General features: G+C 39.7%; 1 protein-coding gene across 2 annotated transcripts in view; it reads right to left on the bottom strand.

The window, feature by feature from the left end:
• CALCRL (calcitonin receptor like receptor) overlaps positions 1-22,329 on the bottom strand; it is a 227,795-nt gene that overhangs the window by 171,082 nt on the left and 34,384 nt on the right. Inside the window, exon 1 of one of the 2 annotated variants that reach the window (XM_033945196.1) lies at positions 21,645-21,820. The exons of the other annotated variant lie outside the window; for it this stretch is intronic. The gene's annotated coding sequence lies outside the window, so the exon portion shown is untranslated. Of the gene's footprint in view, positions 1-21,644; positions 21,821-22,329 lie in introns of those variants that run through there. 2 annotated transcript variants of the gene reach the window in all.

The following is a 22,329-nucleotide window of genomic DNA, read 5'->3' as shown; positions in this document are numbered from 1 at the left end:
AGTAGAAGAAGAGAAAACAGTCTGGCTGTTTGTAATATACTGAGCAATTTGTAACAACACATCATCACAAGTTCTCACAACAGTTTTTTCAACATTGGAAGGATAGGACCAGTTTTCAAAGAGGACTTATTGATAACATTATAGAAGGGAAGAATATTAAAATGGAGACAAAAATCTCTTTTCCTTGAAAATATTGTGATACCACATTTTTTTTCTTGCCCTGCAGAGTATGTGACAATTTCCAAATCCTTATAGGTAAACTCATATCATAGACCAGTTTCTGAAACCTTTACCTCAGCTTCCCAGTCAACTTCTATGCATCTAAAACTTTATCTAGTACTACTGAGTTTACCCTCGGAGAGTTCCTAATATTTAAAAATGTCAAATATTGCCTAAAGGTCTTGATTGAATGTAAGGAAGATAAGGCTTTATCAAATATTGACTTAGAAGTAGTAAAATCTCTTACTGGCTTAAAAAGTCTTCTAGGCCTACTGCCAGCTTCCTCCAATTGCCTACTCAAATAGTCCTGCTTTGCTATCTGATGACCTCTTTATAAACCATAAAACTATAAATTAACCCTGGCTCTCCACTTTGGTTTCACAAGGTGAAAAGCAGAAGACTTCTGCCTTCTTAGGACTTTATTTGATATTCATTATAGTTAAAACTACTTATTGAAACTGCTGTCAAAGGACTGTAACATATCTTTCAGAATCCAGAGACTTTTCTGAGATCTATAAAAGTCACAACTGCATAGCAACCTCATTCAAAAATAGTATCGCAAAAGATTTGAGAGGCCATAGCAAGTAAAACAGCATACAGAAATTATTTGAAATAGGGAACATAGAGGACCATTTTTTAAAGGACATCCAAAACAGAACATTCCAAATAGACATCCATCTCACATGTATTTTCAAACATGTTTGCAAATATGCAAGAAGGATGTCCATGCACTACAAAAGTCCAACATGAACATCCATTTTACAAACTGAAAGGTTCAAATTTTAATTGGGAGATGAGCTGGGGTGATTGAGTCCACAATGAGCATAATGATAGCCTCAAGAAATTAACATAAAGATAGAACTCTCTCTTTTAGAAGTGAAGATTTTATATTACAGTAGATAAATGACAATTGCAGGGTTTAATGTAATCTATGTTAAATTCATGTAAAGATTCATGAGCTGTTTTGCATGAATTTGCATGATAGCTGTATCTTGGCATTATATGTTAATAATGTTTTAGACTTAACATGTTTGGTCCTTGTGTTTTGTCATAATGAATCATAGAGTTCTTGTACCAGAACAAGCTTCTAAGTAAGCCACAAAAAAAAGACTCATAAGATTTTATAGAACAAAGAATAAAACTGATTATTGGACCAATTATTTAGCCATTCGTATTAAACAACTATTTTTATATAAATCTGGTCAGTTAAGTTTAATAAGGTATATGTTGAAGAAATTACTATATATACAGTGGCATACCAAGAGCATGGCGAGGTGTACGGACCGCCCCGGGTGCCAGCCCTAAGGGGGTGCACAGCCAGCCGCAGCTCTAAATGGCACCTGCACCTTAGCATGGCTGCCGTACTTATTCCGAAGCAGAGTCAGCAGCCGCGCTGAAGTGCAGGAAGGTCCCGCGATGATTGCGTCTGCCGGCTCTGCTGAGGAAGACGTAAGTGACATCAAAGGGGGTGGACCGGCAGCCACAGTCATCATGGGACCTTTCCACAACTCCCTGCATCTGCTGGCCCACCCCCTCCGACGTTACTTTTTCTTCCAGAGCAGAGGCAGCAGAAGCAGTCATCGTGGGACCTTGCTGGCTTGGAAAAAGAGAGGAGCATAGAAGGGTGGTGGAGGGAGAGAAAGGGGGTCAGGGTGGTGGAGGGAGAGAAAGGGGCAGGGTGGTATGGAAGGGTGGTGGAATGAGAGACAGGGGCAGATGATGCTGGAATTGGTGTGCAGGGAAAGGGGAGAGAGACATAAGGGGGAAGGATACTGAATGGAATTGGATTGGAAGGAAAGAAAGGGGCAGTTGCTGATGAAACTGGTGTGCAGGGAAAGGTTACTGGATGGAATTGGGTTGGAGGGAAAGAAAGGGGGCAGATTCTGATGGAAGTGGGGAGAAGGGAAAGGAGAGAATGAAATGCCAGACCATGGGGGTGTGGGAGAGGGAAGGGAAGAAGAGGAGAGGAAAGAGATGCCAGACCATTGGAGGATGGAATGGAAGAAGATGGATGCCAGACCAATGGGGGCGAAGGAAGAGATGGAAGGGGGAGGCATAAAGTTTCTGGAAGGGGAATAGAAGGAGAGAAGATGCCATATAAAGGGGGAGAGAGAGGGTAGACAGTGGATGAAAGGAAGAGAGTGACAAGAAGACAAGGAAAGCAGAAACCAGAGAAGACAAGGTAGAAAAAAAATTCAATTTATTTATTTTTTTGCTTTAGGGGAGATGCATCACTGCTTCTGTGGTTTTGCATTGTATGCAGAGTCAAGCTTCTTGCTGGTTCAATTTAACCTTTGTCTACGTATTTCTATTTTATCCCCCCTTTTACAAAACTGTAAAGCGTTTTTTAGCAACGTCCGTGGTGGTAAAAGCTCTGATGCTCAGAATTCTATGAGAATCTGAGCTGTTACCACCATGGCTAAAAACCATACTACAGTTTTGTAAAAGGGGGAGGGGTTAGTTTGTGAGTACATATTCCATACTAGGTGAAGGTGTTTTCTGTGTTCTGTGTGTTCGAAAGACATGGTTTTCTGTTAGGATTGACTGTGCAGGATTGACCTGTAATAGTCTGGCTTGTTTAGTTTTACAATGGGTTTACTGATGTATTGCTCACTGCAGTATGTAAGAAGCTGCCTTTTCCTAGGTACACTCTGGTGTGACGTGTGGATTGTTGCTAAAAAAATCATTTTTTTATACAGATGGGGGTGTGTCAAAAAATGATGGGCCCCGGGTGTCATATATGCTAGGTACGCCACTGTATATATAAAGCTTGAGCCTTTCATATTAAGGTGTATTTTGCAGATTGGGTGCAAGCTTGGCACAATGGTTTGTGAATTTCTGTTATGGAAATTCATGAATGTCTGATAAGCACAGGTGTAAAAAGATAGTCTTAAATGGAGTGAGAATGTTGCAACAAAGATTGAAGTTGGTTTATAAAATCCTAGTTGGCACTCAATGAAGTTACATGGTAAAAGTTTTAAAACAAATAGAAGAAAATATTTTTTTTCACTCGGACCCATATTCTATAAACAACACCTTAACTTAGGCACCTTACTGAGAATCTGAAATTTCCTGCTGAAGCAATTCCTCATATAAATTAAGCATTTTATCTCCCAAGAAAAGTTGAATCTTCTTTACCAGCTAAACAAAATGATGAATCTCAACCTATTGACTTAAATAACTTGATCGGTATATTGTAAACTACCCAAGAAGATATTGAATATCATAGTAAGCTTATATTGTCCTTAGTTTTTGAACAAGACCTTAATGCTATATTCATCTTCTGACTCTCTTCAAATTCTCTCAGAGAATTTGGATATTTTCTGATGTAATAAAGTCTACTCAAGACCGGAGGAAGCTATGAGAGAGGAAGTAAAGAGTTTGGGGGCAACTTTTTTGCTCAGTTATCCCTGTAAATGTTTAATAAGATACACCGGAATTAAATATATCTTTTATGCTCCCGAGCACCTTCGTTGCTTTTTGGATACTAAGAAAATGCTGTAAGGATAGCAGTAATTGAAGGCCGGATGTTTAATGCATGTTAAGCCATTTTCTTTCTTATATTGGTTTGTGTTTCTTGATATTTGAGATCTCCCTATCTCTGTAATTTTCGGCTCCTTTTATGAAGGTGCGCTAGCGGTTTTATCGCACGCACTGGATTAGCGCGCGCTAGCCAAAAAATCTACCGCCTGCTCAAAAGGAGGAGTAGCGGCTAGCGCGCATGGCAATTTAGCATGCACTATTCCATGCGTTAAGCCCCTAGCGCACCTTCGTAAAAGGAGCCCTTTGTCTCTCTCCTAAACTTGAGGCCTTCTTAAGAGTTTAAAAATTTTCTTGAAAAACTTTCACTTTAAAAAGAATTATATTGTAATGATTTCCTTTTGATTTTTATGTTAATATTGGAAGTTACTTTGTTATATTGGATACTCTATTTGCTATAACAAGTGGATACTTGTGATATTGTTTGAAAATGCATAAATAAAAATAAAAACACCTTTTAAAATGATTTTCAGGGCGTCTAAAGAAATGACACCAGAATCATGCATACGTAGGTGCTCTACGCCGCCTAACGCCACTGGAGGCACGGCTAACACTGGAAGTGGTGTTAGGCACCATAAAGTGTCTATGTAGGCACAATTCACATCAAAAGTAGGCACTGGAAATGTAGGCCTTGAAACCCTTGGCCTACATTTCCGGCACCTAACCTTTCCCAAAGGTGCGATTCTCTAAACGGCAACATTGCATAATTGACACGTGATCGGCCACCAAAAATGGCACTTTTTAGAGAATCCGGGCCTCAATGAATAGTTATGCTCTGGAACTCATGGCTAATGTATCTAAATTTAAAAAAAAAAATCATAATTTGCTCATTATTCAATTAAACTGTCTGTGTGAATTGGGCATATGCTCAAATTTGCATGCAAAATTTTGAGCACCATCTAAGAAGTTTGGGAACAAAGGAACACCTAGGACTAAACTCTACCACGTAAACCCAAAGCCAGATGGCTACTCGATATCCTGCACTATCTCTAAAGTCTGCTGCTTCTTCCGTTCCATTTAAAAAGGCTCAGCCTCCCCAAGCTTCTTCTAAGAGGTGCCTACAGAAACCTGTGTGAGGCAAGGCTGCTTCCCTATCACTTGACTCTCAGATTTGGAGATGAGACCAAATAGCATGATCTATGCATTGCTCAAACTATGGAAGCGTTAGCATGTACGCTGACATGGCTAGCGTGCCATAGTAAAAAGACCCCTATGTTTTTAGTACATAAAATAAAGAGTCCAGGAAGAAATATGAATACAAGTTTATCCTACACAGGAGAAAGGGAATAACTTAGTGGTTAGTATTGTAGGCAAAGAACCCAGAAGCCTGGGTTCCAATCTCGCTTGTCTTGTGTTCACTGTTTGTGACCTTAGACAAATGGCTTTAGGAACAAACTTTGCAAGTGAGATATAACTTACCTTGAGATCTGTTTGGAAAGGTGAAAAGTTAAAATTCACATTCATAATATTATCTGTATAGTATATATTGTTCTAGTGTCTTAATATTTTCTGCTCATTGCTTGTTGTGCATACCTTTCTCGGACCTGAAAGCTCTGCAACTGAAGTCCTATCTGCTAGCTTTGTGGCTATAGTTTTACCAGCTTTCTGGAAATATTAAATTTAACAGATCCAATACAACCTAAATCTAAAATGTTATACTTATTTGCCAGGTTAGTTTCAAAATAGACTTGATTGCTGCAGATCCGTTCCTACTTTAACCTTTCCCTTGCTTTCATAAACAAACAGAGGTTCTGTTGCATTGGAAGAGCAAAGCAGGAAGGGCACTGACTCTCCTGAAATAACACACAGCTGTTGCTTGATAACTTTTTGCCCTTCCTGCTCAGTCTAAAGTGGGAAAGGCTGCAAGTTTGCAGAATCTCAGTGCCCTATATCCTCCTTTTCACTGGAAAGGTCTGACCCACTGCCTTGGAGCAGGAAACAACTGTCCAGTGGTGACAGACTGAAGACACCACATCCTATGACCATCACATATCACTTATTAAAATACAGTTATGAATGAGTAGGTATTTAAGTCACTTTCAGCCATATAGCCAGATAATACAGTATATAGAAATAAAATAAAAATATATTGGACTGTCAATGCATATGATTAGCTTTCGATTTCTGATCTGAGGAAGAAGGGGTTACCTTTGAAAACTAATCATAAAGGGCCGGATTCTAGAAACGGTGCCTAACTTAATTGGCTAAATATCCTTAATAGCCTCAATAAAAAAATTAATTGGGTGATAGACGCCTAACCAATTCTATAAAAGATAGGCACCTATTGTATGATGCTTAGTGGTGCCTAATGCCTAAGTGGGCGTTTCAAGGGGCAGAGCAAGACTTAGGCGCTGCTAAGTATGATTCCCCAAAATTTTAGGCACCTAAATTAGGCCTTTAATACCCTCACCTACATTTCTGGCACCTAAGTTTTTACACTTGGTGTGATTCTGTAAACAGAGCCTAAGCATGATTTATACGTGGCAGGTGCCATTTTCTAGGCGCCAGCTGATGTGGGTGCCATTTTCAGAGTCCGGGCAAAAGTTAGTCCAACAAAAAGGTATCACCTTATTTCCTTTATGTTTTTGTTTTATTTCTATATATTTCCCTGAAAAGTGGTCTAACACGGCCACCACACCATGCCATACAAAGAGAAATTACAAAGCATATCTATATTTATGTAGGTTACATACCAATTTGTTGTTTCCTGCTTTTGTCATTTTAATATATTCAAATTAATCAAAAACAAAATTTGATATTTTATGTTTTATGATTTCCTCTTAGGATTTTCAGGTTATTTTGACAACAAAAAATCACTTTTAAAAATATGAACATAATATGAAGGGAGGGAAGAGGCAGCAACCATTTTTCATTTAAGTGTGGAGAAAACGGCAAGAGCATTTTCAATCTTGTTACCTTGCCCCTATGGGGTCCTTTTATCAAGCCGTGCTAGCGGGATTTGCGCGTCGGACATTTCATCGTGCTAACCCCTGCGGCCGGCTAAAAAACTAACGCCTGCTCAAGGCAGACATTAGCGGCTAGCGCGGCAGGCGGTTTAACGTGCGGTATTACACGTGCTAAACCCCTACCGCAGCTTGATAAAAGGCCCCCTATATGTGGGGGGTAGGGCAGAAGGGAGGGAGAAGTACCCTCTTGATAAATTGCTGCTTCTTCTGGGGAGTGAGGAAAGCATATCTTCTGACTGCCACTGGTATTTAGCCTGGAAGTACAGTGCCAGGCCAAGTCTGGACTTCAGCATTGAATTTCCAGGTTTGCGGAGCCAGCTAAACCAAAGCCAGATAAGTGCACTATTCAGCATTTAACTGACTATACGGTACAACATAAAGCCAGGATTGACTTTCCTGCAGTCCTATTTATGCATTTATGCATTTATGCATTTGCCCTGCTACGTGATAAATATCAGCACTTAAGCAGCCAAGTGTGAGATATCCCCTAGAACCCCCCAAATTAGCCAGTTTAAAATAGGCTTTAACTGGCCATTTTCAGGAGCACCTAACCAATTAAGTGCTGCTGAAAATGTCTGGTTAGCCCCAAACAAGCAATTTAAGCAGCCAAGAACTATTTCAGGCTGGTTAAATCACTTTCTGCCTCTTTTACAAAGCTGCGCGGCCACGGCCCCCGAAGCCCTTTAAATCTCTATGGGCTAGCGCGGCTTTGTTAAAGAGGCCGTTTGTCTATCAACCTAGACTTCCCCCTCCCCCCCCAATATTCAGAACGAGTTAATCTGTTGCCAACTAGTTTACTTGTGTCACAGAGGTTAGCACTGAAATACAAGCCAGAAATCCTGGGGGCATTTCAGGGGCAGGTACAATATAAACTTTGATTTTATGCACTAACCGGCCAAGGTTAGCATATACTGTACATAGGACTATGTAAATAGCAGTCCTATTTTATGCCTAAGCCAATGGCTGGTAAGCGCTGGATATCAGCTAAGTGGTTATTAGATATTCAATGCCAGTTGCTGAAAATGGCCCAGCGATGAATATCTGGGGTCAGTGCTGGTGGCAGGCTCAAAGTACATTAGATAGTAACACTTTCACTGAATTAATGCATGATGTCAAATTGTGTAATGCCAGAACAGCACAGGCTCTGTAACAAATGAAATAGAAGGAAAAAGCCTCAGAAAAGGGTCCTCCCACCTCCACAAAAAAGTGGTTTCTTAAAAGTGGTTGAGCGGTCACCTCATTGGCAAAAAACTTTCATCAAAATTGAGAAGACTCTGTGCTGTGCTGGATGCAGGAGACGCGTTCAGCGTCCCACTTCAAAGACTGATCGGTCATGCTACACCCTGAGGCAGCAGATTTGTGAAACGCTGGCCATCGTCGGTGTACCGATCAGCTGAAGATAAGTTGAATCATTTTTTCTCCTTTCTTTTTGAGTTTTCTACAGCACAGCACAGAGTCTTCTCAATTTTGATGAAAGTTTTTTTGCCAATGAGGTGACCGCTCAACCACCTATAAGAAACCACTTTTTGTGGAGGTGGAAGGGCCCTTTTCTGAGTCTTTTTCCTTCTATTTGATTTGTTACAGAGCCTGTGCTGTTCTGGCATTACATAATTTGACATCGTGCATTAATTCAGTGAAAGTGTTACTATCTATTATTATTGATTTATCACTGTTTCTGAGTCATTTAGACTTTAAGTATATTGCCAGCTGAATATCGACCCCCAATTATTTAACTTTAAAGTAATTCCTAAACATCAAGTTTTTTGTTCTTTTAGCACAAAGAGACATCAGGAGAACAGAAACTTGTATTGTTGTTAAGCGACTCCACAAGTTGATGTGGTCACTGACACAATGAATCCACAGCTTTGTCCGCAATATCTCCAATCAAGGTAACAAGAATCAACAGATCTGAATATTGGTTTCCTTGCTTATTGCTCCTACCACTAGGCAACTCTAATTACCTTCCTGTTAGGTATTTTAAAAGTTTCTTTCAGAAACATCTTCCACATGACAATTGTTAGCTCTTGGTCAAATTTTCTTAAAAAGGGCAAGCCATGTCCCACAGCAGGAGAAACGTCATATGGCCATAGACAATTTTTTTAATTTTTTTTTTACAGATAGAGTATGAACCACCAACATGCTTCAGAGCTACAAACTGCTCTTACAACTTCTGTACTATAGATGAACAAACATGCTGTTCCTGGAGATCCCCCAAGCTGATGGTTCAATTTCTACTGAGTGGTCGATATCAGTGTCACACCAAATCTCTTCTCTGGATACCTCTGTCTCCTCTATTTACTGTTCTACCGTATGGCCGTTAATTGAACTGCAACAGGAAAGCATTATTACCAGTGTGTATGTGTCTGTATGTATGTGTGAGTGTGTGTATGTGTGTGTGTGGGGGGGCATATCAAGTTCTACCATCAACCTCAGAGCTTAGCATGGAGAATGTCAATCTTGTATTTCCTCATCAGCCATTTCAATCTCCAAGTTCTGAGCAATTATCTGAACCACATGGGCATCCATAGACCCATGAAACACAAAAGAACTTATTACCAGGTAGGCCCTAATTTGCAATTCCAATTTCCCCTAGCTGAGCAGAGAGCAAAGAAAAGGAAGCCAAACAGTTAACAGAGCCTCATAGACCATCATCAGGAGCAAGCAGCCTTCTTGTCTCCCCCAAGAGGTATTTTCATTTTAAGAAGTGGTAAATATATGGGTATAAGCATTTGACATTAAAGGGTTAATTGATGTTACTGCGATTGGACTAAGAACCACAAAAAGTAAAATGATCAAAGTTCAATCTAGTACTGCAAAACAGAACAACTCATTATTTAATTTCCAATGTTTATGCCCATTCTGACTTCTATGCCAGCCCTTATTTGAATTACAAAAAATATGTTATCAGTTTATATATAAAGATGGTTATGAATAAATATAACATTGTTTATACTGATTTCCAGTTAAAAATGCAACATTGATTTACGAGGAGGTGCTGAAAAGGTCTCATCCCAACCAAGAAGGGAATGATGTAGAGCCATGAAACTTACAAGTTATTCCACATATTCACACCTAAGTTCAACACACTTGGCACATTATGTCTGAAGTTTCTGTAACCTTTCCCAAAAATACTCTGATGTCTGGTCACTGAAAAACTGCTCTGCTGCTACAATAACCATTGAATCACTCGAAAACTGTTGCCCTTTCAAACTCTTTTTAAGGTTTGGAAACAGAAAATAGTCAGATGGAGCAAGATCTAGTGAGTAGGGTGGATGCTCTATGCCAGTGGTTCTTAACCTGGGTTCGACCGAACCCCAGGGGTTCGGTGAATCAGTCTCGCGGGTTCGGCGGAGGTCAAAACACACCTCCGACTCATATAGCGCTTCGGTCACGTTCAATAATCTATCAGTTATTCAGTGATTTTGATCAAGACTGATCGTGTACTCGGTTTCTTGATCTATCAATCTGTAACTAACGCCTTATATACATCAATCAATTCCTGATCAAAATTTATGATTTAACTGATAGATGATTGAAAGTGACCGAAGCGCTTATGATTCGTGATGATACGCCCCGCTTGTCCATAATTGGCTGCAGGTGATCACGCAACATCGCTTGGCCTATCTGTGCTGCAGGGGATTTGATGCGCACAGTAGTCGAATTGTAACTGTTTTGATGGTACGTCGTGTGATACCTATCTTAATATTTTAATCCCTTACTAACTATGTCGAGCAAAATACGAAAGTGGTCGGACGAATATGTACAATATGGATTCACATGTATAACGGAACGTGATGGGACAACAGATGTCAATGATGAATACCTCGATGAAATCATTGAAATTCAGCAGAGCCAGGTTCAACAGCAACTCTTCAGAACAACAATGCTCTCAACGTTTTGGTGTCAGCAATTGGTAACGTATCCTGTTATTGCTAAGAAAGCTCTGGAAATTTTCATACCGTTTGTTACAACATATCTTTGCGAGCAATCCTTTTCGAAGATGCTGGACATAAAAACGAAGAAAAGGAACAGACTTTGTTGCGAAAATGACATGAGAGTGGCACTTGCCAAGGTAAAGCCACGCATTTCTGAACTGGTCTCTGAGAGGCAACAGCAGAAGTCACACTGATTTGCAGTAAATTTCATTATTATGTTATTATTATTCGAAATATAGGAGAACTTTTTTGTTTTCAAAATTGATATTATTTTTTCCCTCACTGTATACCTATGTTTTGAATTTGTAAAAATCATATTTTATTTTTCCAATAAAGAAGGGTTCGGTGAACACACATATGAAACTGGTGGGGTTCAGTACCTCCAACAAGGTTAAGAACCACTGCTCTATGCACTGAAGCTCCCAACTGTGTCAAAGCATCCATCATTTTGCCAGCCTTGAAAAAAAGAGAACTCCTTTCTGCAGCTTCCCTCTCCTTTTTCTTTCAATGCCTCCTTTAATTGGCACAGAAAGTTACAGTAGTATTCTGCATTAACTGTTTGACCCCTTGAAGATAGGCAATTATTACAACACCTTCCTGATCCCAAAATACTATGGCCATGAACCTTCCTGCTGACTTTTGGGTCTTGAATTTCCTTAACCTTGGAGAACCTGAGTGCTGCCTTTGCATGGACTGTTGTTTTGTCTCAGGGTCATAGTGGTGTAAGCATGTTTCATCAACAGTAACTAGTCATTCCAAAAAATTGGCACCAGCTCACTGAAAATCAACTTGGAAGTGTCCACTCAACGTCATTTCTCATCAGCATTCAAACATTTGGGCACCCACTTGGCTGACAGCTTCTGCATATCTAGCTACTCGTGGATTATACACCCAAGACATTCCCTGGATATCTGTAGGGTCTCAGCAATTATTTTAGCTGATATTCGCCAATCTGCCAAAATCAGGTCATGGACATGGTCATCAATTTCAGAAATTGATATCATTTGAGGCCTCCTAAACCTTGCTGCTTCTTTGGTCTCAAAATCTCCAAGCTGAAAGTTTGCACATCACTTCTTCACTGTGGAGTATAATGGGCATTTGTCCTTCAATGTTTGCTTCATACATTCATGGATTTCCTTTGTAATTTTCATCTGCAGGAACAGGAACTTCCTGATGGCTTGGAGATCCACACTTGAAAATGTTATTCTTTTTGTTGACATGGTTCAATCAATGATCTGAAACACTGTGAAAACGTAGCATTACGATTTTGCAAATTGACACTATGCAAAATAAAATAACACTTTTTTCAGTTACAGTGGCAAAATAATGCTCAGAATTTAGGAAGCTGGTGAGCTAAGAACTTTTCAGCACCCCCTTGTATTATGGTTGGATGGTTTTAGTGCCATGTGTGAGCATGGGAGGAACAGAATTTAATTTCCTCTACAATAAATGCACAGATGAACAAGAAAATGGCTTTCAAGCTAGACTTGTGATTTAGCATAATATGTGGATAAAATAAAATATATGTTTACACCATGAAAAGGTTGGTGGGAAGGGGAATGGAGGTAAAATTTGAGGATACATTCATCCTTATCAGCTTAGAGACTTTGTACAGCAGCCATCTTCAAATTCTTCATAGTGGCAGTGGTGGCTATAGCGGCAGGGACAGGAAAGAGTTGGGTTCTTTCCTGCCCTCCCCCCTTCCCCCCCCCTGAGGTCATTAGACTACCAAGGATGTTCAGATAGATAGGGCATGCGGGGTCAGATTAGGGTTGTACTTAGGGGAGGGAGGTATGAATAGATAGATCGATGCTAGAGGAGGGAAGAAGGGAAGAATGTCAGAGGAAGGAGGGAGGGACAGAGGGAAGGAAGCATACCAGCGGAGGGAAGAATGGATGTCAGAGCAGGATGGGAGGGAGGGATAGATGCCAGAGTGGGCTGGATGCCAAAATAGGGAGGGAGAAATAGCCAGCCAGAGCAGGTAAGGAGAGATGGATGAATGGATGCCAGAGGGGAAAGGGAGGGTTGAATGGCAGAGAACTGAAAAAAAAAAACCATGATTGTTTTAAAGGTTTACTTAAGTCATTTGTTTATAGAAACATTCACACCATGATGACCTTTATTTCCAGACTCTGTCCGTCAACTATCAAGGAAACATAGGCCCTTTTGTTTTTTGTCCTTAAATGTTCTTCTTTTCATTTACAGTTGTATTTCATTTACAATTGTATTTCATACTCTTCAATCCTGCATTTCCCGTTAGTCAAAATATCTAAGTCTTAGTTTTGTTATTTGTATTTTTTTGTAAGTCGCTTAGAAATTCTGATAAACAATTTTATCAAAATTTAATAAAACTTGAATGAAGGATTTTTGGGGAGGGAGGGAAGGAAAGATGCCAGAGCAGAGAGGGAGGGAAGGAAAGAATGATGCCAGAGCAGGGAAGGATGCCAGAAGTGGGAGTGAGGGAAGGAAAGATGCCAGAGCAGGGAGGGAGGGCAGAAGAGGGAGGTAAGGAAGGATGCCAGAGCACAAAAGGAGGAAGCAAGGGCTGCCAGAGCATGGAGAGAGAGATGGATGCCAGAGGAGGGAGGGAAGGAAGGAAGGAAGGAAGGAAGGATGCCAGAGCAGGAAGGGATGAAGGCAGGGATGGATAGATGTCAGAGCATGAAGGGAGTGATACCAGCCAGCCAGAGCAGGGAATGTGGTACGGATGGATTGAAGGATGCCAGAGCAGAGATGGTGGGATGGATAGATGATGCCAGAGGAGGGGGAGGGGAGAAAAGAAAGATGCAGGGGAGGGATGGAAGGAAGGAGGGCATAACAGCAAGGGAGGGATGGATGCCAGAGGAGGGAAGGAAGGAAGGATGCCACAGGAGGGAGGAATGGATGCACACCAGAGAAGAAAGGGAGTGAGAGTTGAATGTCAGAGCAGGGTGGAATGTAGGGAAGGAAGTAAAGATGCCAGAGGAGGGAGGGGAGGAAGTTCAAGTTTCAAGTTTCTTTATTTTTGATATACCGTCTATCAAAACAAGTGTCTAAACGGTGTACAATATAATGAGATTTTTAAAAAATTAAAAAGGTGAATAAAAGCAATATCTTATCAAATATTTAAAAAAATACCGGACGAGTTCACATTGAAGTACATGGAACAAAAGGGAAGTAGGAGAGGGAAAGCTTTTAAATACATCAAAGTAAAATTAATAAAAAAGGGAGGTAAATGGAGAGTAGTGATATATTAGGGTGGGGAAGACTGCCAGAGCAGGGAGGGATGCCAACCAGTCAGCCTGCCAGAGCATGGAGGGTTAGAGGAGAGATATGCCAAGGGAAGTGAATGGAAGGAGACAGAGATGTGGGGGAAGGAATTGGAAGGGAAGGAGACAGAGATGTGAGGGAAGGGAAGGAAAGAAAAGAAGAGAGAGATGCCAAAGCATGGGGGAGATATGGAGACATTGAGGGGAGAGAGAAATATGGTGAGGGGGTAAAGCTGAAATGAATTATGTATAAAGGGGAGAAGGGGCACAGGTTGGATGGAAAGGGGTGAGGGGTATAGAAAGAGGGAAGATGCCATATGGAAGGGACAATATACAGCACTGCATGCATAAATTAGGGGTGCCCACACTTTTTTGGATTGCGAGCTATTTTTAAAATGACCAAGTCAAAATGATCTACCATCAATAAAATTTTAAAAAACAAAAAGCACACTGTATGCAGAGAAAAAGTTTATTATCATTTATATTTGGTTTTTTTCCAAAGAGATCAAGGAAGATGACTTTGAAATATGCAATGTCACCTCAGTAACAACTATGCAAAAATAGACAAATATACCCCCTCCCTTTTTACTAAACCACGATAGCGTCTTTTAGCGCAGAGAGCTATGCTGAATGCCCCACACCGCTCTCAACGCTCATAAGCTCCCTGCGCTAAAATCCGCTACTGCAGTTTAGTAAAAGGGGGCCATAGTACTAAATATAGACAGCAGATATAAATTCTCAAAATGGACACATTTTGATCACTAAATTGAAAATAAAAACATTTTTCCTACCTTTGTTGTCTGTGATTTCATGAGTCTCTGATTACACTTTCTTCTTTTGACTGTCCAATTTTTTCTTCCTCTCTCCCTACTCCCCCCTCTTTCTTTCTTTCTGTCTGTCTTTCTGTCCCTGTTTTTCTGTCTGTCCTTTCTTTCTCCTCAAGCCGCCACTGCCGTCATCTGGGAACAGGCCCCCATGCCGCCGTTGCCGCCGAGTTCTCCCTGTTGCCCAATGCTGTAACAGGCCAGCAGCCTTCCCCTGACATCAATTCTGACGTCGGAGAGGAAGTTCCGGGCCAGCCAGGCAGCAATTGGCTGGCCCAAAACTTCCTCTATGACATCAGAATTGATGTCGGGGGGAGGGGGGAAGGCTGGTTTGCCCGACACTTCTGCAGTGTGGCCTGTTACAGCATCAGAGAACAGGGAGAATGCAAAGGCTATGTAAGTCTATCGCGGAGCCTGGGATGGGTTCCATGATCGACTCGCGTTGCCTTTGCGAGCTACTAGTCGATTGCAATCGACTTTTTGAGCACCCCTGATATAAATAATAAATAGTAGTAGTAGTAGTAGTAGTAGTAGTAGTAGTAGAGAGGGTGGAAAGTAGATGGAAGGGGCAGAGAGAAAAAGGGCAGACCCTGGATGGAAAGAAGAGGGTGAAGAGAAGATGAGAAAGTAGAAACCAGAGATGACACAAGAAAGAAAAAATATTTTTTGTTGTTGCTTTAGAGTTTAGAATAAAGTTGTATTGTATCTATATTGATAAAAATGTATAAAAAGAAAATCTAAATATGTAATCTTTTTATTGGACTAATTTTATTATACTTTTTTAGATATATTTTATTGAAATTTTTAAATACATAAACACAATAAATAAATAATACACAATAAATAAATACAATATAATAAGGTAACAACAAAAAAAGTTACCTTACATAATAGTCCTAAGATATCACACAATATTAAAGATAGTATCTAACGTAATATCCACTTTTACTCACTAACCCCCTCTTTTATGAACGCATAGTGCGGGTTTTAGCGCTGGCAGTGGCGGTAACTGCTTCGATGCTCTTATAGGTCCTTTTACTAAGGTGCGCTAACCGATTTAGCACGCACTAATCGAATTAGCTTGCGCTAAATGCTAACACGTCCATAGACTAACATGCACGAGTTAGCGTTTAGCGTGTGCTAATCGATTTAGCATGCACTAAACGCTAACGAGTGCATGTTAGTCTATGGATGTGTTAAGTGTTTAGCGCACATTAATTCAATTAGCACGCACTAAATCAGTTAGCGCACCTTAGTAAAAGAGGGGGTTAGGAATTCTATGAGCTTCGGAGCAGTTGCCACCACTGCCCGCACTAAAACATGCATTCGTAAAAGAGGAATTTTAAAAAACATTCCCATATTTCCTTAAATTTCCTCAAATTGCCACTCTTTATAGGATAAATGTTCTCATATTTACTATATAAGCACAGCAAATTCCACCAGATATTATAGTCTAATTTAGAAGTCTTTCCAGTTATATAAAATTGTGTTGTTTTTTTAAACATATATTTATTGAAAGTGAAAAGGGTTATAACCGAACAGAATACAAACTCAGAAAATTACAAAAGCATCCAAATACAGAGAAAGTGTAAAAAAAAACCCTTCCTCAAGTCAGAAAAGGATAACATAATGACTCAGAGAAAAGCACTCTTACAAAACCATGGTAGTGATGTTGTCATAGTAAACACATTGAAGCCCTTCACTTCCAACAGGGTTTGGTGCATTTACCACCATAGCATCACTACCATGGCTTTGTAAGTTACTGTATTTGATTTGATATTCTGAGGGCTGTATTTGATCAAAATTTTATTTTCTTTATTTGCTGGCTTTATTTTGTTGCTTGGAAATGGACATTCTTAGAATCTAAGTCAATTAATATTCTGGTCCATTCTCTGATCATTTCCAAAATTGACTACTGCAACTCACTCTTAATCAATATAACTCAGAAAGAAAAAAGACGACTTCAGATAATTCAAAATACTGCAATAAAATTAATTCATAAAGCAAAAAAATACGACCATGTCACACATTTACTGATTAAATCACACTGGCTTCCCATTTCCCACCGAATTACATTTAAAATTATATTTCTAGTATACAAAACATTAATTTTCAATGAACCTCAATTCATATAAAAAATGATTATTCCATACAACTCCTCACGTTCATTGCGTTCATCCTCTTCAAACCTCTTATCAATTCCATCATTGAAAATTATCAGCACAAGAAGAAATGATATATTTTCCGTTATGGCCCCTACACAATGGAACTCCATACCAAACTATATCAGAATTGAAAAAGACCTTCTATCTTTTAAGAAAATTTTAAAAACCTTTTTGTTTCAAGATGCCTTTGATACATAGCACGTCTCATATCAATCCCTTTACATTTAGTAAAGACCATCACATTTTCCAATCCCCTTCATTCCCTATTGTGTTTTTCCTTTTATGTTAATTTCAACAGATAAAGAGATTGTAACTTTTCCCCCCTTTCCTACGTATTCATATTTGTCTCTGTCCCTACTGTTTAAAAGTCAACTGTTTGTTTTATGATTAATTTGTATAATATATATATGAGACCACCACCTGGCGGTTTTTAACTTGTACATCGCTTAGAAATATTGAATAAGCGATTCATCAAATGCTAATAAACTTGAAACTTGAAACTTAATAAACATTGTCTGTTTATGCTGTTTGGTTTTGCTTTACACTTAGAAAAGCATTAAGTCATGTGTTATTGGTTTGCTTTAACACTGAAAAAAGCATTAACGCCCTCTTTTACTAAGCTGCGGTAGAAGTTTTTACCGTGGCCTGGAGAACTATATGCTCCGACGCTACTCCGATGTTCATATGAATTTTATGAGCGTTGGAACATTTAACGCTCTGGGCCATGGTAGAAACATCTACCATGACTTTGTAAAGGGGGTTATAAGTTATTTATGTGCAATATTTTGGGCTCTTTTTACAAAGGCGCACTAGCGGTCTTAGCGTGTGCTAAAATGCAGCGTGTGCTAACCGCTACCACCTCCTTTACGCTAGCGTACCTTAGTAAAGGAGCCCTTTGAGGGTTATTAATATGTTTGCAATTTGTGTCTGTTTTGCTCACAATTAAAAATCACTTCTTTACTCTAGTTATAGATTTGAAAGAATAAATGCTGAAAATTTAGGGCATGGAAATATATTTAAATTAATATAATATGGGGCCCATTGGCATCTTATGTTACCTCATTGTAATTGTTTGTTGACTATGAGTCAGTTTGTTTTTTACTTTGGTACATATCCAGGACAGGGTGGGAGGGGATTCTTTATGTCATATATTAATTTTTGAATATTCATACTTGGGATGGGTGGGAAGATATCATTATTTAGAATAAGGTAGGATATTTATGATAATATATGTTTGTGTTATATTGAATGATTATTGATTGGGTGGAGGGGTGGGTGGGGGAAAATGGATGATTATGAACCTGAGAAAGATGAATGTGCTTTTATTGTATTATTATGTGTTGCATTAGTTGTATTGCACTGTTGTAGTTTTGAAAATTAATAAAGAATTATTTAAAAAAAAAAAAAAATCACTTCTCGGTTTATTTGTTGTGATTTTGTGAACTGAATAAGAACTAAAAATTTTTGGGAGAACTGGACTAAAATATCACTACTACTGAGCTGATGTTTGGTTTTCTGTGTGCAGTGCAGAACCCAGCATGCTTTTTATTGATGTTCTTTCAATTAAAATAATGTTTATTTGCAATGCCTTAGGCCCATTAAATTGCATAAAATAATCTTTCTGCATTGAGTGGGGAGGTTTTGGGGAAAAAATTAAAACTTGGGAGACGGTGAGGGGATGGGCATGAAATGCAGGGACAGTGAGGGGAAGGGGATACAGCTTTGTCCCTGCGTCGCTCTCTAGTGGGGAGCACGGAGAGCTGTAGTGTGCTAAACTCTGAAAACTATCCACACAAGCAGCCATCCTTCTGGCTTTGAAACAGTTAATTTACAACTTTGTAGAATCCTGAAAAATCCTAGCCTCCTGAATCCTGAGCACATCTGACAGCCCCCCCCCCAAAAAAAATGTTTGGTCCCGAGGCACGTGTCAATCCTGCTCTGGGTAGCTGCCTGCTTTTTTCAGCAACAGAGAAGCATCCCAGAGGCCCAGCCTATCTGTAACCTCTCAGTGAACTTTTGTCATTCCTGCAGCTGTCAGAAAAGGCACTAGTATGGCACCAGAAGCTTCCAGAAAAGAATAAGACACTTTTAGTGATAGTTTAGCCAGTAGCACAGGAGAGCCTTATGATAATCAGGGGGTAGGATCTGGTGGCAGCAGTAGCCCCCTAGTTCCCGAGTGTCCCCTAGTCTTTGTAATTTTTGACAGAATGAAAAATTGATCTACTTGTACCCGTTCTACTCCACTCAGGATTTTGAAGATTTCAATCATATCTCCCCTCAGCCATCTTTTTTCCAAGCTGAAGAGCGCTAACCGTTTTAGTCTTTCCTCATACGAAAGAAGTTCCATCCCCTTTACCATCTCGGTTGCTCTTCTTTGAACCTTTTCTAGCACCACTATATCTTTCTTGAGATAAGGAGAACAAAACTGAACGCAATACTCCAGATGAGGTCACACCATGGAGCGATACAGGGGCATTATAACATTCTTAGTCTTGTTAACCATCCCTTTTTTAAAATAATTCCTAGCATCCTATTTGCTTTTTTGGCCGCCACCGCACATTGGGCGGAAGGTTTCATCGTATTGTCTACAATGACAACCAGATCCTTTTCTTAGTGTCATCGTAGACAATACTGCTGAACCTTGGTGTTTGTCATTTTATTGCCTGCCACTATAAGTAAGTGTTTACCATCAAGATTAAGCACTGACATTTTGTAACATCTGTTTACTGAAGAACAGCATATGTAGAGAACTGAAGGAGTAAGCCCTTCAGCCTTCTGGTGAGCAGATCTAACAATAAGAGTTATGAGGAGTAACGTTATATATATCTGTACTGCTGAAAGACTGTACGTAGTTGGCCACATGTTTTGTTAATACATTTTCTCTGTTACCTTATGAAAAGAAACAAAGTTTGGTTCTGAAAAAAAAACTGTATGTGATCTGGATTCTTTAATGGATGTGGATATAAACATACATATAACATAATATAATTTTATTCTTCTATACCGCCACAATCATACGACTTCTAGGCGGTTTACACTGAAGAGAAGTGGACAATCGGCGATTTACAAAATACAAATAGTAAAAGTACAACATATTTCTCAAGGATAGTCAGTATAGAATTATTAGATTTAGTATGGCTTCTGTTTAGGAAATAAATCTGTCCCATAATGCAGTCTTAATTTCTTTCCGAAATGCACCATAGGTCAACCTGGCTCCATTGATATAATTGCCTAACCAAGACTGCTGTTTACTTGCTTGAAACATGAATGTTCTATCCAAAAGGGACCTGTATTTACAACCATTGATCCTTGGGTAGGCAAATAGATTACAATTTCTGGTTATCCTAGTAGGACTATATAGCACAAAATGAGATAAAAGATAGGTAGGGGCCATTGATGCCGCTTGCTCAATCTCCTAAGGTAATTCCTAGTTCTGGCTCTGGTCCCTCAAATTGACAAATAAGAGTGTGTGCCTCCATTCCCACTGTGCCAGGCACGCACTAGGCAGCTGCCTAGCTGTGCTATGAAGAAGGGGGGTTACACAGATATCAGTACTAAATATTGGGATTAAGTTAAATGCCAGTGGTTAACTTAATTTGTAGTCTGCACTGGCTAAAACTCCAGTCTAGTATGTTTATATGCAATATGACAAGAACTTGTGCTTTAAAATAAAATGAAGATGGAAATTAATGTATTAGGAACCAATATTCAATAGGGTTTTAAACCACTGTTAATCCATATTCTAGTTCCTGGCCAAATGACTCATTCCAAAATGACCAAAGTACAGGAAATGGAACAGAATAAAAATGGAACAGGAAGAGCGAAGGGGGAAGGGATGTAGGAGAGGAGGGAGAGATAGGAAACTGGATTGTTATAATGTGGCCTGAGGTTATATATCATGCAATTGTTTACTTCCAGAACTGATGTTCAGTGGGTCTCCTTTAATTAATGTGCTTGTGCCTTACAATATGCTGTACCAAACTGCATAACTCTTCAAGCTAGCTAAACACAACGCATCAGATAGCTTTGGAAGACAACTAGAGGTCTTATTCTGTCCACTTCCGCAACTTGAGAAAAATCCCGTAAAGGGAAACAAAGAGAACATGTTAGCAGTTTAAGGCCCATTTAGTCTGCCTAGTTTATATCCTGTTACATGCCACAGGTCACAGTTAATCTCTGGTTTTCCCATCACAGCCTGGGATCCTCTGTGCTTACCCATACTTTCCTGAATTCTGTTGCTGGTTTTGTTAGCATAACTTGAAATATCATTCCTTGCATCCGCCACCTTTCTGTGCAAAAAATATCTTCAGGCACTGTTTATGAATCTAACCAACATTGAGGTTCATATCGTTGGCCATTATTAGTACAGTAGCACAATAAATGATGGCAGATAAAGACTAGAATGGTCAATTTAGTCTATCCAGTACAGTTGCTAAAGTTCTACTCTTTGCTCCATGTACCTATTTTGTTTTTTTGTGACAAGTAGAAGTGTGTTTGGTTATTAGTAAATCAAACCTTATAGAACCATGTAGCAGAGTCCAGTCCAGACCTACCTGGAGCCCTGCACACATGTATTCAAACCAGTATAGACACTCATGGAAGACATAAGGAAAAGCTTTTATTTACACATTCTTTTGCGCCTGTTCCCTCACAGGCTTAGGAGAAGTAGATTCTCTATTCAAATAAACAGTCCCAACCAGACCCATGAACATATTCCACAGTTCTCAGAATAATAAGTTGGGCTTACCTCAGACAGCCAAGTATCAACAGTCTCACAATGTCAGCTCCTTCAAACAGTCCTTTCCAGACTTAACTTCTCAGGGTTTCCTTTGACTCATGGCTAGGGAACTCTCCTGGAGAGTGTTTCTTGAGGCTTGTATCAGCCTCTAGATTTGAAAGCCTCCTCTCACTCTGGGACCTCTCCCCAGTGATTGTCCTCTGTGGCAGATAAACACCTCGCTGCTGAACCCCGCCCCCTGACTCAGCAGGGTTACTTTGTTAAGGAAGTTCAGAGCTGAGCTATAAAGCCCAGTGCAGTCTGGGACATGTAGTCCGCTCAGTGTTGGGCTATATGGAGGTGGAATGGTAGCTGGCTTGACAGTGCATGCTATTTCACATATTTATAGCACAGTGAGAAATGTATGGAAATGGAATGGTAGCATTAGCGGAAGATAAGCCCTTACTCTTTCACAAACCAATGCACAAAAATGCAGAAAAATACAATAATAATAACCAAACACCACAAGTACCCAGAGGAAAAGAGCAAGCCACCACTGAGGTGGTTTCTGACAGGTCTGTGCACTGTGTTCACACCCTGAAGCAGCCATTAATATGAAACGCTGGCCATCATCGGTGTAACAGACCTTTTCTAACTCAGATAAGCGTTTATTTGTTAGTTTTTGAAATTTCAGTGGATTTACTTGCATTGCAGA

Source organism: Geotrypetes seraphini, chromosome 5, assembly GCF_902459505.1.
Source record: "Geotrypetes seraphini chromosome 5, aGeoSer1.1, whole genome shotgun sequence".
In the NCBI taxonomy this organism is placed as follows: domain Eukaryota; kingdom Metazoa; phylum Chordata; class Amphibia; order Gymnophiona; family Dermophiidae; genus Geotrypetes; species Geotrypetes seraphini.
This window is presented reverse-complemented; position numbering and strand designations above follow the sequence as displayed.